The sequence below is a fragment of the Mustela nigripes genome, chromosome 15, assembly GCF_022355385.1.
Source record: "Mustela nigripes isolate SB6536 chromosome 15, MUSNIG.SB6536, whole genome shotgun sequence".
Classification (NCBI taxonomy): Eukaryota; Metazoa; Chordata; class Mammalia; order Carnivora; family Mustelidae; genus Mustela; species Mustela nigripes.
This window is the reverse complement of record NC_081571.1, coordinates 73372369-73392553: the sequence shown is the minus strand read 5'-3', so window position 1 is coordinate 73392553 and position 20185 is coordinate 73372369. Positions and strand designations below refer to the sequence as shown.

At 44.3% G+C, this 20185-nt stretch overlaps 1 long non-coding RNA gene across 5 annotated transcripts in view; it reads left to right on the top strand.

Annotated features, from left to right (window-relative positions):
• Window positions 1-1565: 1565 nt before the first annotated feature.
• The window catches only part of LOC132002888 (uncharacterized), a 47108-nt gene continuing 28488 nt past the window's right edge, over window positions 1566-20185 (top strand). For 3 of the 5 annotated variants that reach the window (XR_009400061.1, XR_009400060.1, XR_009400063.1), the window contains exons 1-6: window positions 1566-1662; window positions 7752-7952; window positions 8696-8924; window positions 9058-9194; window positions 11302-11418; window positions 17086-17252. This is a non-coding gene — a long non-coding RNA (uncharacterized LOC132002888). Of the gene's footprint in view, window positions 1663-7751; window positions 7953-8695; window positions 8925-9057; window positions 9195-11301; window positions 11419-17085; window positions 17253-20078; window positions 20145-20185 lie in introns of all 5 variants that reach the window. The other 2 variants (XR_009400062.1, XR_009400064.1) reach the window with 2 other exon arrangements.

Genomic DNA, 20185 nt, shown 5'->3' with positions numbered 1-20185 from the left:
TCTTTAATTCATATTTTAAAAGTTCCTCTTCTATCTGCCATTCACCTGTTTCCCTTTGCATTTTCTTAATTTCTACCTAGGTTAAATCTATGTTGAGATTTTACTTCTGCCCAGCAACCATAGGGACTTGATTAATGGTGTTGTTTATAGGAACCCCACTGTCCCAAAGGTGACAATTTCTTTGATCCTATGTCATGTACATGATAAGATAGGAACCAAAAACTGCATCGGTAAAATCTTCCCACCCATTGTGTCCACCAAATCTAAAACTTCTCTGTTAAGGCAGTGGGTTTTGGTCTACCTAGCATCAAAGAGAAACTATCACTTGCTCACTCACCTGCTCCAACCTCCTACTTCTCCCTGTACCAATCTCTTTCACGGTCATGACTCACTTCGAACTTCCTCTGTAGATGAATCTGTGGTCCAGTCACTCAAACCAATTCTGAAAGAAACCTGAGAAGTTCAGGTCTATTGCTCTGTGATGGCAGCTGAACTCCACACCCCTGGGCTCATTTTGCACGTTGTACATTGCATTCCTTTATCAACGTGAGTCCACTCTACTTGTAGGTCATTGTCTAATTGCCTGTTTCCTCCACACAACTGCAAGCAGGACCTGTCTTTCATCTTTGTTTCCCCGAGGCTTAGCACAGTGATTGGCACACAGTAGGCCTCTAGATATATATATTCAATTGAATGAGAGGAATGAGGGAAAGGCAGCATCAGGCCATCCTTGCTGTTTCCCTCTCTTTCTGACAACTGGATGGGCTTCAGATTGTTCAGCTATCCAACATCTACATGTAAGTATAGACAAAGGATTTCCGAAACCACTACAAGATAAATTGTGTTCTAGGGCACCTGGCTGGCTCAGTCGGAAAAGCATGCTATGCTTGAACTCGGGGTCGTGAGTTCAAGCCCCACACTGGGTGTAGACATGACTAAAAACAATCAATAAACTTAAAAAAAAAAAAAAAAAGATAAGTTAAGTTCTAGGGAAGTTTCAGAAACTCTGCTGTAGAACCACATAAACAAGGGGATTTAACATTCCTTTTTATGTTGTTTCAGTGCAATTATGTCCGTATAGGAACTGGGGTTGGTTCAAAGGTTAAAGTGAGGTGATTGTTCTGATTTGGCAATTATTTATGTCCTTCTGGACATAACTATGGGATTGGAATATTTATTTATAAGGGATTCATCAGCAGTGAGCACCCCACCAGGGGCCAAAAAGATATGAAAGAATAACAACCTCAGTTTCCTGAGCCAGCAGATAGTAGTCTGTCCTCATGTGCAGGCCAAGGAGGTTCTACCTCTGCAAACATGCCGAACAGCTTGGACTCAGATGGACCCTGAGTGAGCAAGCCTGACTCCGAGGAGGAAGGAACACTCGTAGAAGTGGTGGGATCCTGATACTAATTTTGGATAGTCCCTAGAATCCCATGTTCGTCTCACTGAGTGTCCTTTAATAGACCCTGACTTGGTGCTCTTCTGTTCTTCCCCTGAAAACATGCCTATTGTAGGTTACAATCCTGATCTCTGGTGCTGATACCTCTCCTTTACTCCATTACAGTTGATCTGCGTAGTATCCGCAACCAAACCTGCTCCACCAGCCACCAGATGACTCGAACATCTGTTCAGGATCTTCCTGATGTGTTATTCATCCCAGAAGTGAGTTTTTCAAACACCTTGAGCCTTCTTTTCTCCAGACTAAATATTTCCAGTAACTTTTCAACCCTTTGATTGTTTTTTTTTAATTCTCTCCAATTTTCCATGTGTTCTTACACCATGAAGTTTAAAGTTTTTTTTTTAAAGATTTTATTTATTTATTTGACAGAGAGAGATCACAAGTAGGCAGAGAGGCAGGCAGAGAGAGAGAGAGAAAGAGGAGGAAGCAGGCTCCCTGCTGAGCAGAGAGCCCGATGCGGGACTCGATCCCAGGACCCTGAGATCATGACCTGAACTGAAGGCAGCGGCTTAACCCACTGAGCCACCCAGGCGCCCAACCACCATGAAGTTTAAATGGTATATGAGAATCCACATACAAAATAGAGGCATCAAATAATGATCGTGACATATTTGTGATGATAACTGATGAGGCCTAATCTCTTATTGCAGACTTCCTAAAGGAAAGGAAAAGAGCTTCTAACACAATTGGCTGATAAACCACTGAGCTGCATGGATAAGGAAAACAATCCACCTGATTTCTTAAGATAAAGTGTTATCATTTAAAAAATTACTCCATGCTCATTAAGAACAGAATAACTTTTATTCCTGGTAGTTCATATAAATGCCAGCCTAACAGTCCATCATACCAAATATGAAAAGATTGGGGCCTCTAAGCAACAATTGTATTTAAAAGAAATGATCTGTATACTTTTACCAGACGTCACATGTTACTGCTGTGAAATGTGAACACAAGTATGTACATAAAATAGAGGTAGTTATATTTCCTGTGTTTTTTATGGCACCTTGCCATACTTCAAGTAAGACTCTTGGGAGAGCCGGAATTACGTGAGAGCCCGAGCCTGGATTCAAATCCTAGTTCCATTCTCAACTACCTGTAGATGCCCGGACAGGCCCCTTTCGCTCCCTTTCCTCGTCTGTGAAGAGGGAAAGATGGTAATAATAACACCTGCCTCTAGGGGGCCTCTGGGCATTGAATAACTTAATACATTACAAAGAAAACTCGCTTAGAACAGGTCTTGCCCATAGTAAGTTCCTGCAGTGATTATCATTATAATTTCCATAATTATACTCTGAACACGGGCAAGGAGGCTAAAACAGTTGTCCAAATCGAGCCCGTCTGTTTGTGCCAGAACTCTGGGGAGACAGTTCGTTCCTCAAGTAGAAATGGAGGATGAGAACAGTGCGTTCACGCCATTTGACGAAGACCCCAGGAATTCAGGTTCTGGCTTCGCTTAGCTGCCCAGGGTGTGCGAATAGCACACAGAGGGAGAGGAGACCATTCCCCGCTTCCTCCTTCCTCCAGGACCCACCTTTGGCCCATTTATCATTGTGGCATCTCTCGCTGGCCTGAGATGAGGCCTCAGATGTCCACAGGGGCCCTCATGGAGAGAAGCAGACTGGGCAATCAACAGACACACTTTGCAGGTGCATTAATCACACGAGGACCATTCTCCCACTGACAGAAACAAGACCATTCTGCCTGTTTCTAAAGACATAGGCTCACTCGATTTATCTTTCATGTTCCCTCTTTTGATAGTGACCCAGATACAGAGAGCTGTTTTGGGGGGTTTGTCTTGTTTTGTTTTCATAAAGAAATTGACAATCTGAGCATGTTAATAACAGCCTCTGAAGAGTTTGGAACAATAGGGAGTGATAGAGTCACGTAGAGCTGACCAACATGTGTCCCATCTAAGAAGTTGAGCCACTCCTAAGCTCTGCTTGGGATGCCGTGAGGGACTGGCAGAAACAGAAATGCATCCCAGAGCTTTGGACTTTCATAAAGAATTTCCCAGCTGGGGCGCCTGGGTGGCTCAGTGGGTTAAGCCGCTGCCTTCGGCTCAGGTCATGATCTCAGGGTCCTGGGATCGAGTCCCGCATCGGGCTCTCTGCTCAGCAGGGAGCCTGCTTCCTCCTCTCTCTGCCTGCCTCTCTGCCTACTTGTGATCTCTCTCTGTCAAATAAATAAATAAAATCTTTAAAAAAAAATAATAATTTCCCAGCTGTTAAACACTGGCTCGCAGTAACACACGTAGACGGATCAAAGCAATGGTGCGGAGAGGCGACGGGTGTGGGGTGTCTGCTCCACAGTGCCTTGGGGTACCACTAACATTATGAATTGGACACAATATCAAGGGTGACCCTGGAGCTGAGCAACACAGTGGCATGGATCCAAACCACAGTTAGCAAGGGACCTCTCTGTCTCTGAGCAGAGTCTCTAAGACCCTGGTGTCTCGACTTGAGTGTGCATGAAACCAGTGAGATGCGTGTTTCCAATGCGGAGCCCCGAGGCTCATTCCCTGAGCTTTTGAGGGGAGGCCCAGGAATTTGAATTAAGAAAAATTTTTTTAGTCATCTTCACTTTTTAGAAAAGCTTTGGCTTTACAGGAAAATTGGGAAGATATCACAAAGGAGTCCCATAAACCCTACATCTGCCTTCCTGTTATAACATCCTACATTGCTGTGGTCTATTGGTCACAATTAGGAAACCAGTATTGATACATCATGATGAACTAAAGTCCGTACTTTATTTAGACAGCTTTAGTTTTTACCTACTGTCGCATTTCTGTTCCAGGATCCCATCCAGGATGCCCCATTACATTGAGCATCATGTCTCCTTAGGCTCTTTTTGGCTGTGACAGTTTTCTGACTTTTCTTGTTTTCCATGACCTTGACAGTTTTGAGGAGTACTGGTGGAAATGTGCGGGGTATCTCTTCATTGGAACTTGCCTGATGTTCTTCTCATGAGAAGACTGAGGCTATATTGGCTATATATTGAGGCCATATTATTGGGGAAAATACCCACAAAGGTAAAATGCTATTTTCATCACACGATGTCAAGCATACGTACTATGAATCTGACTCATCAGTGCCTATGTTGACCCTGATCACCTGGTTGAGGCTGTTGTCAGTCAGGTTTCTCCACTGGAAAATTACCTGCTACCCCTTTCCTACCGTCCTGTCTGGAAGGAAGTCACTACGGGCAGCCCACCCTTGGGCCGGCAGTTATGTTCCACTTCTTTGAGGCTGTGGTATGTATATAAATTATTTGGAATTCTTCTGTACAGGAGATTTGTCTCTCCTCCCCCATTATTTATTCAACCATTTATTTATTTCAGTATAGACTCATGGAAATTTATTTTGTAAATTATAAATTTTATAATTTGGGTTATCCCTTCATTCGTTTTGTTGCTCGAGTTATTTCAAGCTTGGCCTCTGAGAGCTCTTTCAGTTAGCTCCTGTTTTGCACTGACATACCCCAATCGATGCGGGTTTTAAGTCGGCATTTTCTTTCTTTTTTTTCTTTTTTAAAAAAAGATTTTATCTATTCATTTATTTGAGAGACAGCATGAAAGAGAGAGAGATCACAAGTAGAGGGGAAGTTAGAGAGAGAAGCAGACTGCCCGCTGAGCAGGAAGCCCAAAGCAGGACTTGATCCCAGGACCCCAGGATCATGAGCTGAAAGCAGATGCTTAACCGACTGAGCCACCCACTCACGCTTGAGTCAGCATTTTCAAAAAGGTCCCAAGTGATTCTGGTGCTGGTGGTCCAAGGACTGCACACCGAGAAACCTGACTTGAGGGTGTGCTGTGAGCTCTGCTAACCACAGAATCCCACCCATTCATTGATCCCTTCAGCAACTGTCTACTGACCCATTCAGCAAACATAGGCTATTGTTCCCTGCCTCCTCCCGGCCAGGCACTGTGCTGGATGCTGGGAATGCAGAGCTTGTCTGTGAATCAGACTTGGGTGGACATTCTATGGGGGAAATAAAGATGTGGTTAACAAAAGAGGAAAAGGGTTCCTGCCAACCCTTTGACTCATCCTTAGCTTCCCAGACGGCTTTTCTAGAGAAAAGAATGTATTAAGAATTGAGAGAAAAACTGAGAGAAAGTACAAGGGATAGAGCAGAACAGGAGACGTTGGAGGGGTTGGGCTCAAAAACACCCATGGAAGAACAGAAAGAAATGCCTTATCCTCTGAGACTGAGAAAAGGCAGTTGGCTCTAGAAATTTTTATAGATTGGCTGGTGTTGGGGGAGACATGTTTGAGGTCACCTAAATGACTTTAATTTTATTTCTTCTAAAAGAATGATTTGTTTGTTTTAGAGAGACAGAGAGAGTGCACAAGCAGAGGGAGAGGGAGAAGCAGACTCCCTGCTGAGCAAGGAGCCAGATGCAGGACTAGATCCCAGGACCCCGAGGTCATGACCTGAGCCAAAGTCAGACTCTTAACTGAATGAGCCACCCAGGCACAGCTTTAATTTTCTGAGTGAAACAGGAGGCCAGGTCATCCTTACTAGGGGGAGGGGCCTGGAAGCACAGAGGCTGGAAGGCATTAAAGTTTTGAAATAGCGGTTGGGGCTGCATCAATTAGAATCAAGCCAGAAGACTAAAACTACAGTAATAACTATTCCTACAGTAATAACTTGAAAAGAGAGAATTAAACATAAAGAATTGTTAATCTACTCCAGGACAACCCAAGACACCACAGAGGAGACCGCTACCAGCTCTTGGGATAGGCAAACAAAGGGAAATGTCTGGAATCGTTAAAATATTACGACTTAGAAGAGTGTTCCCCTGGGACTGGAACCCCGTCATCAGGGGAGCGGGTGCTGGCCGGTCGGTGAAGGTCAAGAGCGAGATGTTGCAGATCTGCAAGTGCGGGACCACCTGGACGCAGGGTTCGGCTCCTACTGCAGGAAGGCCCTGCCTCTCCTGGGGGGAGAGGCATTGCTGGGGGGTATTGCTCAGAGGAATCACAAGCAAAAGGGAGGTCCCAGGGCCCTTGTTCTTCCTCCAGGCTTGTAGCCTTCCTGCAGCACCCAAACTGGTAGAGCCCAATGCACGGTTTGCCAGCTCTCAGCCTAGCACCACGAAGCTAAGTAGAGAAGCATAGGTTTGGGATGGAGAGACGATGAAGGTCATGGGCCACCTCTCAACCGTGTGAGTGACATTTAGGGACTAAATACACTTGCAGGTCTGTACACTGGCTGAAATTTTTTCCTCCCTCATTGGCAAATCATTTCTTGTTCTCCTACTCCTCCGCCATATTGGAGATTTCTTCTCATTTCCAGGGTCAACCGCTAATTCCCGTGGTTGCTTAATCCCTTCCAGAAAGTCTTGATGGACCATCTGGTTGAAAAGGAACCAAAGGGTTCCCCCCATCGACCCAACAAATGGAAAAACAAAATGTGGTGTATACATGTGAGGGGTTATTATAATTCAGCCATAAAAATGAAGCAAATTCTGACACGTGCTACAACGTGAATGAACCACGAGGAGGGCATTACAGAAGCCAGTCTTAAAAAGAGAAAGACTGTATGCTTCTGCTTCTTTGGGGGCACCTAGAGTAGTCACTTTTATAAAGACAGAGAATAGAATGTGGTTGGCAGGGCACGGTGGGGAGGGGAAATGGGGAGTTCATGTTGAATGGATACTGAGTTTCAGTTTTGCAAGATGAAGAGCGATCTCTAGGTGCTGGTGGGGGAGGCTTGCTCAACAGTATGAAAGTACCTGATGCCATAACTGTACACTGAGAAATGATTAAGATGGTGAATTTTGTATTATATGCATTTTACCACAATGAAAAAAAATATTTTTAAAACAGGACCAAAAACAAGGTTACAGCTGGAGGGAATGGGTGGGTAGCCCCTGGCCTGGTGGGTCACATGTCTCTAGTTGGTGATTCATTCCTCAACTCAGCTTCGTGAGCGGCTTTTTCCAGGCCTTGCTTCATAAGTTCCAATGAGTGTGTGTCCTGCTTTGCTCTGCTGCACACATACCCCCGGATGTGTAAGCACAGAAGCGGGCCTCTCCCCTTGTCCCAGTGGCTGATACTACAAGCTAATACATATATTTTTAACCCAAATTGTCTTTTTTTTTCTTAGAATTTTTTTCTAAGATTTTGTTTTGCAGGAATCTCTGCACCCAACTGGGGCTCGAACTCACAACCCCAAGATCAGGAGCTGCACACTCCACCAACAGAGGCAGGCAGGCAGCCCCTAGTAGCTAATACTGAGTATTTACAGTATGCCAGTCATGTGTACTAACCAGAACAAACTTCCGTTGTAGACAGTGTTCTCATCTCCATATTCCGGATGGATGAGGAAACCAAAGCTCTGAGAGGTTGTGACTCGCCTCAGGTCACCAACTGTTAAGTGGCGAAGCCAGGACTGATCCCGCTGCCCAGGCAGAGCCTGCACCACAACCACTGTACTCTACCGCCCCCTAGTGGGCCCTGGTCTAACGGTGTTTCCCCAACACAGCACTCAGGTAGGAGCACCCCGGTGTCCCTCCCCACTGGGCAAGAAGGCATTTTGTAGTCCCTCCTCTCAGCCCTGGCACCACACTGGCTGTGTATGGCCAGGGGTAGCCCGGTAGCCCTGGCCTCAGGCACTCACCCCCAAAAAGCAGCCTTGGGTGGGGCAGTTGTCATGTGTTGGTTACAATGTTTCATCCCTTCCTGCAGGAGCCTCTCTGATGTTAGGGTTTCCCTAAGTCTCTTTGGTTGTGTTGATCTTTGCAACCATGAAGAAACTCCTGGATTTCTAGATCCCAGCTATACAAAGTGGTTTCCAAAGTCGACAACTCTCCCAGTGTCTTGATCTGAGTGGCATGTGTGGGGTTGTGAGTGGGGGATCTACCCTTGGAGAAGCGCCTTTTCCACTACACACAAGCCCTTGGGGGTGTCTTCGGGATTTCGGGCCAAGAAGTCCTGGTCCAGTGGGCGACACCGATACCATTTGTTGTTTGATCCAGGATTCACACATTGCATTTGGTGGCTCTGTATGTTTAGTCTCTTTTGACCTAAAATAATCCTTCCTCCCACCTGATAGATGATTGTTGTGTCTCACGGAACTTTTTGGGAGAGTCCTGGTGAGTTGTTGTAGATGGTCTCCGCTTTTGTCTAATAGTTTCTCCATGGTTGGATTCAGGTTAAATATTTCTGGCAAGAATACTTTGTAGATGACATTTTATACTTACTGTCTTTTATACTTATTGTCTTATATTACAAGGCACAAAAAAAATCCTCATTTGGGAATGACACACTCAACAAAAATATATATTGATGGCGTGTCGCATGGGGGTCGAGAACTCTGCTGGGCAACTAGGATGCCTGGGTGCCGCTGATAGGATTATGAGGGAAGAGATAACAAAACAAAACAAAACAAAACCCCACAGGGGCAGGCTTACAGATTGGGAATCAGCTTGGCTACACAGAACAGAAAACTCAACTCACAGTAGGTAAGCCAAACAGAGGTTTTGGTTTTGGTTTTGGTTTTAATTTTGTATTTTGTATCCTAGCAACCACAGGTCCGGCACTGATACAATAGCTTCACCGTATTCTCTTTCTCTCTTTCTGATCTGCCGTCATTAGGGGATTTCTATAGTTGCCACGGATCCATGGCTTCTGACCCGCCACCCGGGACATTTGATCTTCCAGGGAGGAAGGAGAAAAGGGGCATGCCTACCGCCTGCTCAGCTTTGAAGTAGTTTTCCCAAAACCAGGACCCGGTAATTCTGCCCACATCTCATTGGTTAGGACTGTGTCACATGGTGAACTGGGAACAGGGCTACCCTTCACAAAAACAGTACTCCTGCCCCTGGTAGCTCAGCAGTTAAGAGTCTGCCTTGGGCTCAGATCAGGATCCCAGGGTCCACAGATCAAGTCTGGGATGGGGCTCCCTGCTCAGTGGGGAGGAATCTGCTTCTCCCTCTGCCCTTGCCCCATGTGTGCATGCTCTCTCTCTCTCTCTCTTTCCCTAAATAAACAAATAAATAAAATATTTTTAAAAAACCAAAAAACAGGGCGCCTGGGTGGCTCAGTGGGTTAAGCCGCTGCCTTCGGCTCAGGTCATGATCTCAGGGTCCTGGGATCGAGTCCCGCATCGGGCTCTCTGCTCAGCAGGGGGCCTGCTTCCCTTCCTCTCTCTCTGCCTACTTGTGACCTCTCTCTGTCAAATAAATAAATAAAAATCTTAAAAAAAGACAAAAAACAAAAACAGGGCTCTATTAGTAAGGAAGAGAGAATAGATATTAGGTAGGCAATTGGCAGTCTTTGTCATGGAGATTAACAAAGAGTTTTAATGGCTGGAGAGATAGCTACACAGATTAAACATGAAAATCGAAAAGTTCCCACCAATTTAGGGAAAACCTGATGGTTCTGTAGCCATGATAACAAGTAACCACTAGAACCTGTTTTATATCCATTCAATTGATCAATGACATCTTGTCCCAGTGAACCTGCTTTTACAAGTTAACCAATTAGTTCAACCCCTATCTTATGAAAACAAGCCAGTGAGAAATTGGCTCACTTTAATAAACATAACTGATTCCCAACCGATCGATAAAAACTCAGCCAGCAACCACACTTCTCCAGATGATGGCAACCCCCTCTTGCCTTGGAAAGACTCTGAACCCAGAGTTCACGTTCCCAAGAACCCTATGTAAGTCAACATGTGCTCCGCACGGAGAGACTGAGTCTAGCCAGCATAGCACTTCGCCGTTCTATAAGCAATGTGCTCGGCTTTGTTTTCTTATTTCAAGTTTCAAGTGTGGTCCTGTTATAATAAAACCAGAATCGTATTTTTAAATTTGTCTGTGTCCTCATGGAGGACGCATTCCCCAAGCAAAGCCTTTAAACATCTCCATCCATAGCCTCAATGGACAAGACTCCAAAGCCAACAAACACGTCTGCAAACATCCAGCTGCACAGGATGACGGAGAAACGCAAAACAAAGACCCAGAGCACCTGGTGTAGGGGAACCATCCAGAGCGTTGCCAGTTACAGGTGATCTGTTTACAGTGCACCTCTCGCTCACTGTTAGGAAAGAGAGGATGGAGGCAGGACACTAACTCAGAAGTTTAGGGCAGGAGTAGGAACGCTCGGGTCTATGCGCCAGTCCATCTCCCCTCCTCCCCACCCGTGCCCCAGCTCCAGCCGTGTATTTAATATTTTTAAATGGGTTACATTTGGGGCAGGGGAATAGCCTTTTTGTTGTGGTGGTTGTGGTAGCAAATGACACCTAACATGAAATTTACCATTTTGACAGTGTTCGTGTGTGCAGTTCAGTGGCATTAAGTCCGTTAGCAGTGCCGTGTGACAGTCCTAAAATATTATTTCAAGATTTATCCATGTTGTAGCACGTGTCAGACTTTCCTTCCTCTAAAGGCTGCATAATATTCCGTTGTATGGATATACCACACTTTGTTTATCCGTTTGTCTTATTGGGGAACACGGGGGTTGTTTTCACCTTTTGGCTGCTGTGAATAATGCCGCTAGGAACACTGGTCCACAGGCAGAGGTGTTATGTTTTAAATTTATATTAGCAACTACATAATACTCTCTCTTGCTTGCCTCTTGGCACTTCAGGTCTAACATAGTTACTATCTGGCACTCAGCAGGAGAAGCTTGCCCACCCCCAGTTTAAGGGAGGGCTTCAGGACAGAGAGTGATCCTGGCAGAAGTCCATTCATAGTGGCTTGTTGAATGAGGAGGAAGGAAGAGTTGGTATCTACCGAGAATGAATGTGTGGGGCTTGCATTTTTTTGTTGTTGTTGTTAGGACTGCCCTAACAAAGTACCGGGTGGTGTGAAACAACAAAAATTTATGTCTTCACAGTTCTGGAGGCTGGAAGTCCTAGATCCAGGGGTCAGCAGGATTGGTTTCCTCAGGGACCTCTCCCTCCTTGCTTTGTGGATGACTGTTTGCTCCCTGTATCTTCACATGGTCTTCCCGGTGAGTTCCCGTGTCTTAATCTCCTGTTCTTACGAGGACACCAATCATCCCATTAAGGTGGGATTAGGGCCCACCAGAATGACCTTATTCAGCCTTAATTACATCTCTGAGAGACCTATCTTCAAATATAGTAACATTCTGAGCCGCTGGATGGAGGTTACAGCTTCAACACGAAAATTTCGAGGGAACACAATTCAGCCCGTAACAGAGCCCGCACTCCACCCGGGAGGTACCAGGCCTTTCAAAGGCCAACAAATTCTTAACGCAACCTGGTAGTGATGGTGTTGGAAGTGAGGAAAGAGACTGATATGCTCTTGCCTTCATAAATATTGGCTCAGAAACTGGGTAGGTCTGAGTCTGCTGACAGAGAAACCTCACCACCATAGGGCTTGCTGAGGACAAGCGCAAAGGACTTCCTTTTTTGACAGAATGTATTTTTGTAGCATTTCCTAGGTTTTTTTTCTTGTGACAATAAAGAGTACCCAAAGAGAGAGGGAGAGAGAGAGAAAGAAAACCCATTATAATTTTAGCAGCAATTAACCTGAATTCACATAAGAGTGCTTCTGCTCCTCTGAAAGCCACCTCTACTGCAAAGGTGTCCAGCCCAGGTTTTCTGTTGGGAATCCTGCCCCCAGACACTTCTCTGCCCTGAGAACATTGTTACCACCATCACCCCTACCCACAGTTATCTCCCGTCTATCTCAAAGAAAAAAAAAAAAGTCATGACTAGAGGACACTTTAAAGGAACATGACCAGATAGACTTTGGCTTAACCCACTGAGCCACCCAGGTGCCCCTCCAGATAGACTTTGGGACCCAGAAGTGACCTGCCACTCATTGGACAGGTGGGGCCAAAGTCATGTCACATTTTTCTTTTTTCTCTTTGGCTCAGAGGCAAAAAATACTACAGTTTCTGACCTATGACAGGAAAAAGGAAAAAAAAATAAAGAAAAGAAATGAAACCCAGCCCACAGGTCCCCACACTTCAATCCCCCCACAGACAAAGCAAGAATAGACCCTTTGAAATGTTTAGAACAAAAATTTTCACACGGACTGACCTTGTTTCATTGGAGGACACCGCAGCAGATTCCAGTCAGATGAATTGAAAGCAGCAGCAGTGATAAAAGATACAGTTGCAAGAATTAGCTTCATAAAACAATCCTTTTGAAATACCATGAAGCCAGCAAATAGTTCTAGTGCCCCCAAAAGTGGTTTGGAAAATGTAGAATGGTTTCTTTAAGGTAGTGCTTCTTGACATAAGGGAAGGAGCTACTTACTTCGGATCTAGATTTAAGCACAGTGGGTTAGATATTAAAAATAAAAGACTCAGGGGCACCTGGCTGGCTCGGTTGGAAGAGCACATGACTCTTGGTCTCTGGGTCCTGAGTTCGAGCCCCATGTTGGGTGTAGAGATTACCTAAATAAATCAATACAAATAAACTTTAAAAAAAAAATGAAAGATTGAGGCAACCAGTATGTACTTTCAGACACTCAATGCCACTAGCAGACTGTGTGTTCTCCTTGGATGTGCAACACCCTCCTTTCCAGAATATTCTCTGTTCTCTGTCCCCTGTAACTGCTGTTTTCAGCAGCATTTCCTTTGACTGCATTTCCTTGGACTCTTCTGCTGCCACCAGCTTCTCCTTGTCCAGACCTCATTTGCTTCTTTCAACTTCCAGATTCTATATCATCTCCTATTCGAACCTCACATCCCCTGTGGAAGGAAGTACCAGTGCCCCCAAAACTGAGTCCTAGACTTAGAGGCTGGTACATTGCCTCTAGACCTAGATGAGGTGGCTCGTCTAGGTCCGACCCACAGAGAGGTCACTCCCTTTATCAGGTGACTTTATGCAGTGTCCGTTGTGTAGTTTGGATCTGTGCTCAGTACAGTTAGATTCCATTATTGCAGAGACAGACTAGACCTAGCATGACTTTAGAGGGTGGCAGTGGAGATGAATGGGTATGTGCATCTGCAAGTCTATTAGGAAACACCCAGTTGCCCCTAAATTGCCCCACAGCAGTTTACCAATTTATACACCCCCGAGCAGTAAGTGATATTGCCCGTGATATACTCGTCAATAGTTGGCATTGTCAGATTTTTAGATTTATGCCAGTCTGGTGGGTATAAAATGGGATCTTTTGCAGATTAAAATTTACATTTGTCTAAATTACTGATGAAGTTGAACATCTTTTCATATGTTTATTGCTCATTCAGGCTTCCTCTAATGAGAAATGTCTATTTATTTCACCTGATCATTTTTCTACTGGTTATATGTCTTTCTCTTACTAATCTATAGGAACATGTGTGTATACACACACACACACACACAGAGTGTCCTTCTTCTCTTATCTAGTTTTCTCTCAACATTCCCTTTCTAGATAATCTCATCCAAGTCCGTGGCTATAAATAACATCTGGAGGTCGAACACCACCAACTTCTTATCTTTACCCTCTTCATATCTCTCAGGATCCCCGTCAATGTCACCTCCATAGAGACCATCTGATGCAAAATATCAGTACCTGTAATTCTCTATACATTTACCTTGCTTTATTTTCTGTCGAAGCATCATCAGTCACCAGTCATCTCCTGACCTTATATTAGAAATCTATTCTATATTGTTTGTCCAACACTCAAACATATATGGCATAGAATTTGAATTGTTTGCTGATGCATCTAAATAACTAAGTACCGTGGCCAATGTATCCTAGATGCACAATAAGCATTTGTAGTAAAAGAAGCAATGATCACCATCATTTAATGTAACACTTGATAGCCTCTAAAGATCCTTTATATGCATTATGTTTCTCCTAGCATCAATTTAATCCTCAGAGACATGATTTTTTAAAAGATTTTATTTATTTGAGAGAAAGTACATGCACGTACATTTGCATGTGCACGTGCACGCAAGCATGAGGTAGGGGGTGGAGAGAGAGAGGGAAGCAGGCTCCCCACTGAGCAGGGAGCATGATGCAGGGCTCGATCCCAGGACCCTGGGATCATGACCTGAGCAGAAAGCAGACCCTTAACCAGCTGAACCACCCAGGTAATCCCTCAGAGGCATGATTTTGCCTATATTTGTGAATATCCACAATATCTCTTCCTTTGGAGGTCTCTTAAAATGTTTTACTCAGAACACACGTTATTCCCAGTTCTATGCAGTATTAAGCATGTGACTGTCCCTTAAGGAGATTAAACTGTAACATCTCTTAGATGACTTCAGGCCCTGACCTCTGTCATTCAGTTGTCCATATAAAAGGGATATAGTTGTGAGAATGCAACAAGCAATTCAGATGAGTTTACCTTCGAAGGTATTTGAATGTTAAATCTCAAAAATTCCAGGGCTAGTAGATGAGTGGTTCTCACACATTTCTTCTCAGCCAGAATACAAACCCACGGGCTACTCTTTTATACAACCATAAACATTTTTTGTTAGAAGCAAAAGACTAGAGTATTGGGATAATATTAGAACACATTTTTATTCACCGTAACTGCCAGAGTCCCATTCCCCATTGACATAGGGTTATCTAACAGACATGGTCTTTGCTTCAGAACCCCTCCAGGAGATGTACAGACATTATCCAGACCTCCACGCACCTTATGTTACTGCTAAGCCGGTGAATCTACGTAGCTGAACCATAAAAATACACATTTGGTGAGTCTGAGCAACCGGAGAAATGTACTCACTTACTATCCCTACTGAGAGTTTTTGAACCTAATACACATGAATTTGGCCACTTCACTTTGGTCAGATTACTAGCACTCTGGCTCATTCCACAACACAAACAGAATGAATTTGTGCATATCTCTCCCTGAAGACATAAACAGGGAACTTGAGGCTGACATTAAAATAGATTTCTCGTTCTCTGAGAACTCAGTGGCTATTTGTGTTATCGAAAGTTCTAGCCCCGTGGGTCAGGCTCTCCTGGGTGCTGACAGCTGACAATCTTCAAAGCACACATTCAAGACAATGTGGGAAAGATTCTGGCACTTTGCAGAGAGGCAGTGAGGCTCTAAGGCCTGTTGACAGAGCTGTTGAAGGCGGGTGGCAAACTAAAGCGGGGAGCACAGAACAGTCAAAGCTTCTTATCAGCGACACAGCTAACTGTCCTCACAGAAATCTCCTGCAGAGGTGGTTAGACTTAATGACACTGATAATGAAACAGAAACTGGATCAAGAGGAGTGCTTAGCCCTGGGGGCTACAAAAGCACAACACTAATCTTAAATAAATTCGAAAACAGTAGCTGTATCTAGTGCTCTGGATATTCAGGGTTTAGACACGAGATACCTGTCACCTAGAAAGTCCCAGGAACTTTACCAGATTCTCAGAGGTATGATGTACATTAGTCAGGAGAGGCTCAGGGCCATAACATGCAATAGGCAAATCTAACTGGCTTACCAAGGACAAGTCACAATCCAAGATGGCGGGTGTGGGGCAAAGAGCTCTGCTCCACATGGTCATTCAGCGACTCAGGCTTCACTTACGTGGATCCTTCCATCTTCTGGAGCCCTAGACTACTCAGAAGATTCTCTGCATCCAACCAACAGACAAGGGAGAAGGGCTCTTAGAGAATCCAAGGAGAGATTAGGGACCACATTCTACTGGCCAAGACTAGTTACATGACCACCTCTACACAGTGGGGACTTGGGAGGTGCAGGCTAGCTGTGTAGCTGGATACCAGTAAGCACCAGCAGCCTCGTTACAAGCGTTCGACGAATGAAAAAAATAAAACTCAGTTTTCCTTTTATTTTTTTTAAAGATTTTATTTATTTATTTGACAGACAGAGATCACGAGTAGGCAGAGAGGCAGGCAGAGAGAGAGAGAGAGGAGGAAGCAGGCTTCTTGCTGAGCCCAGAGCCCGATGCGGGGCTCGATCCCAGGACCCTGAAATCATGACCTGAGTTGAAGGCAGAGGCTTTAACCCACTGAGTCATCCAGGTGCCCCTGAAACTCAGTTTTGAAAACAGACTTGTTAGCGGTGCCTTGGTGGCTCAGACAAGTAAGTGTCTGACTCTTGATTTCAGCTCAGGGCATGATTTCAGAGTCGTGAGATGGAGCCCCACATCGGGCTCTGCACTCAGCACAGAGTCTGCTTGTCCCTCTCCCTCTGCTCTTTCCCCCCATTCTCTCTCAAATAAATAAATAAATGAAATCAAAAAGAGAAGGAAAGAGGAAGGAAGGAAGAAGGAAGGAAGGAAGGAAGGAAAAGAGAAAAGAAAAGAAAAGAAAAAAGAAAACAGACTTGTTAAATGGCTTCCTGGTCACACAGCTAGACTGTACCTCCCAAGTCTTTTTTGAGAAAAGCCAAAAAGGACTGAACTTCAAAGCAGATTCTTTAAGAGGTCATGTATTTAATTCAAGTAGTGCTGTCTCTTTTCAAAAATGTTCTTTGGGCCCCCACTTTTGGAATTTCCTCCAGAAACAGCACAGAAGCTCAGTTCCACATTGTCATCCTGGGTTAGGCCAATCCTCAAAAGACTGAATTTATGCATCCTATGAATGATACCCCTCGTTGATATCCATCAATTTAATATTTGCGTCCAATGAAAATGCCTTCAATTGCTTAGATTTTACATAGTCAGAAAGTATAAATAAAATAATTCTCTGCAAGGTACAAATGAATAAAGATAGATTAATCTTCCCAGAATTAATCTGTATTCTTTGCAGCGATGTCAGCAACATGGTGAAGTAGTCTTCTGCTGTCTTCTTTGGGAGGAACTCCGATTTTGACAGCTGCCCACGGATGAGAATGCTTTGGGGAAGTCTAGGAGTTCAGCAGAGAAGCTCCAGCACATCATTCAAGAAAAAAAATCAGGACTGGACACATGAAAATGGTAAGAGGAACAATTTTCTTTTACCCACATTGCTCCTCTTCCAAAGTGGCACAGCTCAGTGACAAGAGAGACCGTGCCAGCTGGCTGGCAACTTCTCCCGGTGGGGTGGGGGGGAGTGAAGAACTATCTGAGTGAACGCCTGGCTTCCTGAGCTGTGTGGAGAGACCCGCTTCTGTCTCCCTCCACCCAGAATGCTGAGGTGAGCTGCGCGACTGGGAGAGGCTGGGAGAACAGAGGTCTGGGCTCTCGGGGGGCAGCAGAGGGACAGGGATCCTACTAAGCCTACTAACTGCTTCTAGAAGTCCATCAGGGAGCCCACCCAGGAGCCACTGGGGACACCTCCCCTGCAGATCCGTACAGATATGGCAGCAAGGCCAAGATTGTTCCAAGTACTGCCGGTGCACAAGAAGTACCGGACTGCAAGTCCGAAAACCAAGGGTTAGCTCAGTCCGAAGGGACACCAAGGCCCACCCCTGTGAAATGAGAGCTGACCATTTCCTTTATTGCAACACAGCACAAGCAGAATGCTTGTAGATCAGTCATCCCCAAACTTCTTCAAGCCATGTTCTTTCACGTACGGGCTCCTTCAAGGGGTCCCTTTCCCTCAGAGATCTCTATGCTCTGTTCCTGATCAGCCCTTCCACGCTGAGCTCCAGGAGCTCTCCTGCCACGTCCTGTGTTCAAATATACCTGATAACGCTCTCTCTGTGCTCACTCCTCACCGGCTGCCTCTGTGCTCTCCCTCCTCCCTCCTTCGAGAATGAACCTCACCACCCTCTCTCACATTCACCAGGGGAAATCCTATCTATCGCTCAAGGTCCAGGAAAAAGGCCTCTTCCTCTGTGGAAATTCTCCTGACCTGTCTGAATCTCCCTAACTCTTGGGGACCCTCCCTTCTGCCACGTACTTCGTTACTTACCTTCTTTGTTTTTTCTGTGACCCTAGAAGAAGTGATGTTTCTCTTAATGCTCTATGTATCTCCTTCAACTTTCTGTTCCCCATACAGCCTAGGAAGATGACTTTTACCTAGGGAAAATACAGTAAGGATTTACATGGACTTAAAATGAAGCAAGTTAATGATATCAATATTTGTCAACAGAAAACAACTTTCACAGGGCGCCTGGGTGGCTCAGTGGGTTAAAGCCTCTGCCTTTGGCTCGGGTCGTGATCCCAGAGTCCTGGGATCGAGCCCCACATCTGGCTCTCTGCTCAGTGGGGAGCCTGCTTCCTCCTCTCTCTCTCTCTGCCTGCCTCTCTGCCTACTTGTGATCTCTGTCTGTCAAATAAATAAATAAAAATCTTAAAAAAAAAAAACTTTCACTTGTAACACTATGTTTTAGATTCTGTGTTAATAACTTTTCATGTATTATGTCATGTAATTGTCATGTAGATATTTCTATATAAATAACATTTATTTTCAGTTTGCTTAGCTATTTTATAACTTTTATATTTGACTACTGTAGGTATAAATTAATAACTCATTAACTTGCCATGTAGGAGTTGCCAAATTAAAATAAATTATCAGGGGCACCTGGGTGGCTCAGTCATCTGCCTTCGGCTCAGGTCATGATCCCGGGTCCTGGGTTCAAGCCCCATGCTTCTCCCTCTCTATTTGCCCCTCCGCACTGCTCATGCTTGCTCAATCTCTCTCTCTTTCTCAAATAAATAAATAAAATACTTTTTAAAAAATATTTTAAAAAATAAAATAAAATCAATTATCAGAGCAAGTGCAATATAAACTTTCCCATTTAGGTAGGCCCATGTTTAGGAATTTCATATTTTTTTGGTTAAAAAAGGCTTTTAAAATATATGTATATTTTATTTATTTTGAGAGAGAGAGAGTGAGAGCAGGCAAGCAGAGAGAGAGAGAATCCCAAGCAGATTTTACGCTGAGTGCAGGGCCAACGTGGGGCCAATCCTAAAATCCTGAGATTATGACTTGAGGTGAAATCAAGAGTTGGATGCTTAACTAACTAGGCCACCCAGGGGCCCCTGATTTAAGAAGGCTCTCATTAAAAAGTACATTGGTAGTGGGGCGCCTGGCTGGCTCAGTGGGTAGACACAAGACACTTGATCTCAGGGTCAGGGTATGAGCCCCACATTGGGTGTAGAGTTTACTTGAAGAAGAAACACAATACATTGGTAGTTAAAAGAATCAGTGTATATTAATCGAATGATAACACATAGGGGAGGGGTGACAATTAATAAAATCAAGGAATGTATTTTTTGTGGATTGTACCTATAACAACAAAAACAAAACCCAGTATTTTTTTTCATTAGATCATGACTATCCATTATTTTTTTTAAAGTGGCTTTTAAAGAAAAATTGTAGTGAATTCCTGCTCGTGAGAAGAATTCTTTTCCTGCCCCATGCTTCCCACTGCTAACATAGGGCACAGGCCAAATTTTTGACCTCTTGCCCTTGAAAGCATTCTCTTAATCACATTCTTAGTTATTCTGTCTGCAAGTCAGAAAATGGATTTCTATTTTATCATGCAAGCCACGGCAATACTCCTTGAAACTGTTGATTTTTATAGTCAGGCCTAATCACCAAGTTCACTGTCTGGTCATCACCAAGGAGGTGGTTTAACCCCTTGCTCACTCATTATGGCTAAGTTTCTGCAGTAAATATTTCTTTTATTGTGGGAAAATATAGATGACATAAAATTTACATATTAATCATTTCTAGGTATACAATTTAGTGGCAGTAAGTACATTGGTGGATGGTTCTTCAACCATCACCACCATCCACCCCCACGACATTTTCATCAGCCCAGACCCTGTATACCCATTAACCAGTAACTCTGCATTTCTCCCTCCCACTAGGGAGCAACCTGGCACCCACCATTCAACTGTGTGTCTCTGTGAATTTGACTATTCTAGGTACCTCATGTAAGTAGAATCAAGCACTAAATATTTTTAAATGATCTCCT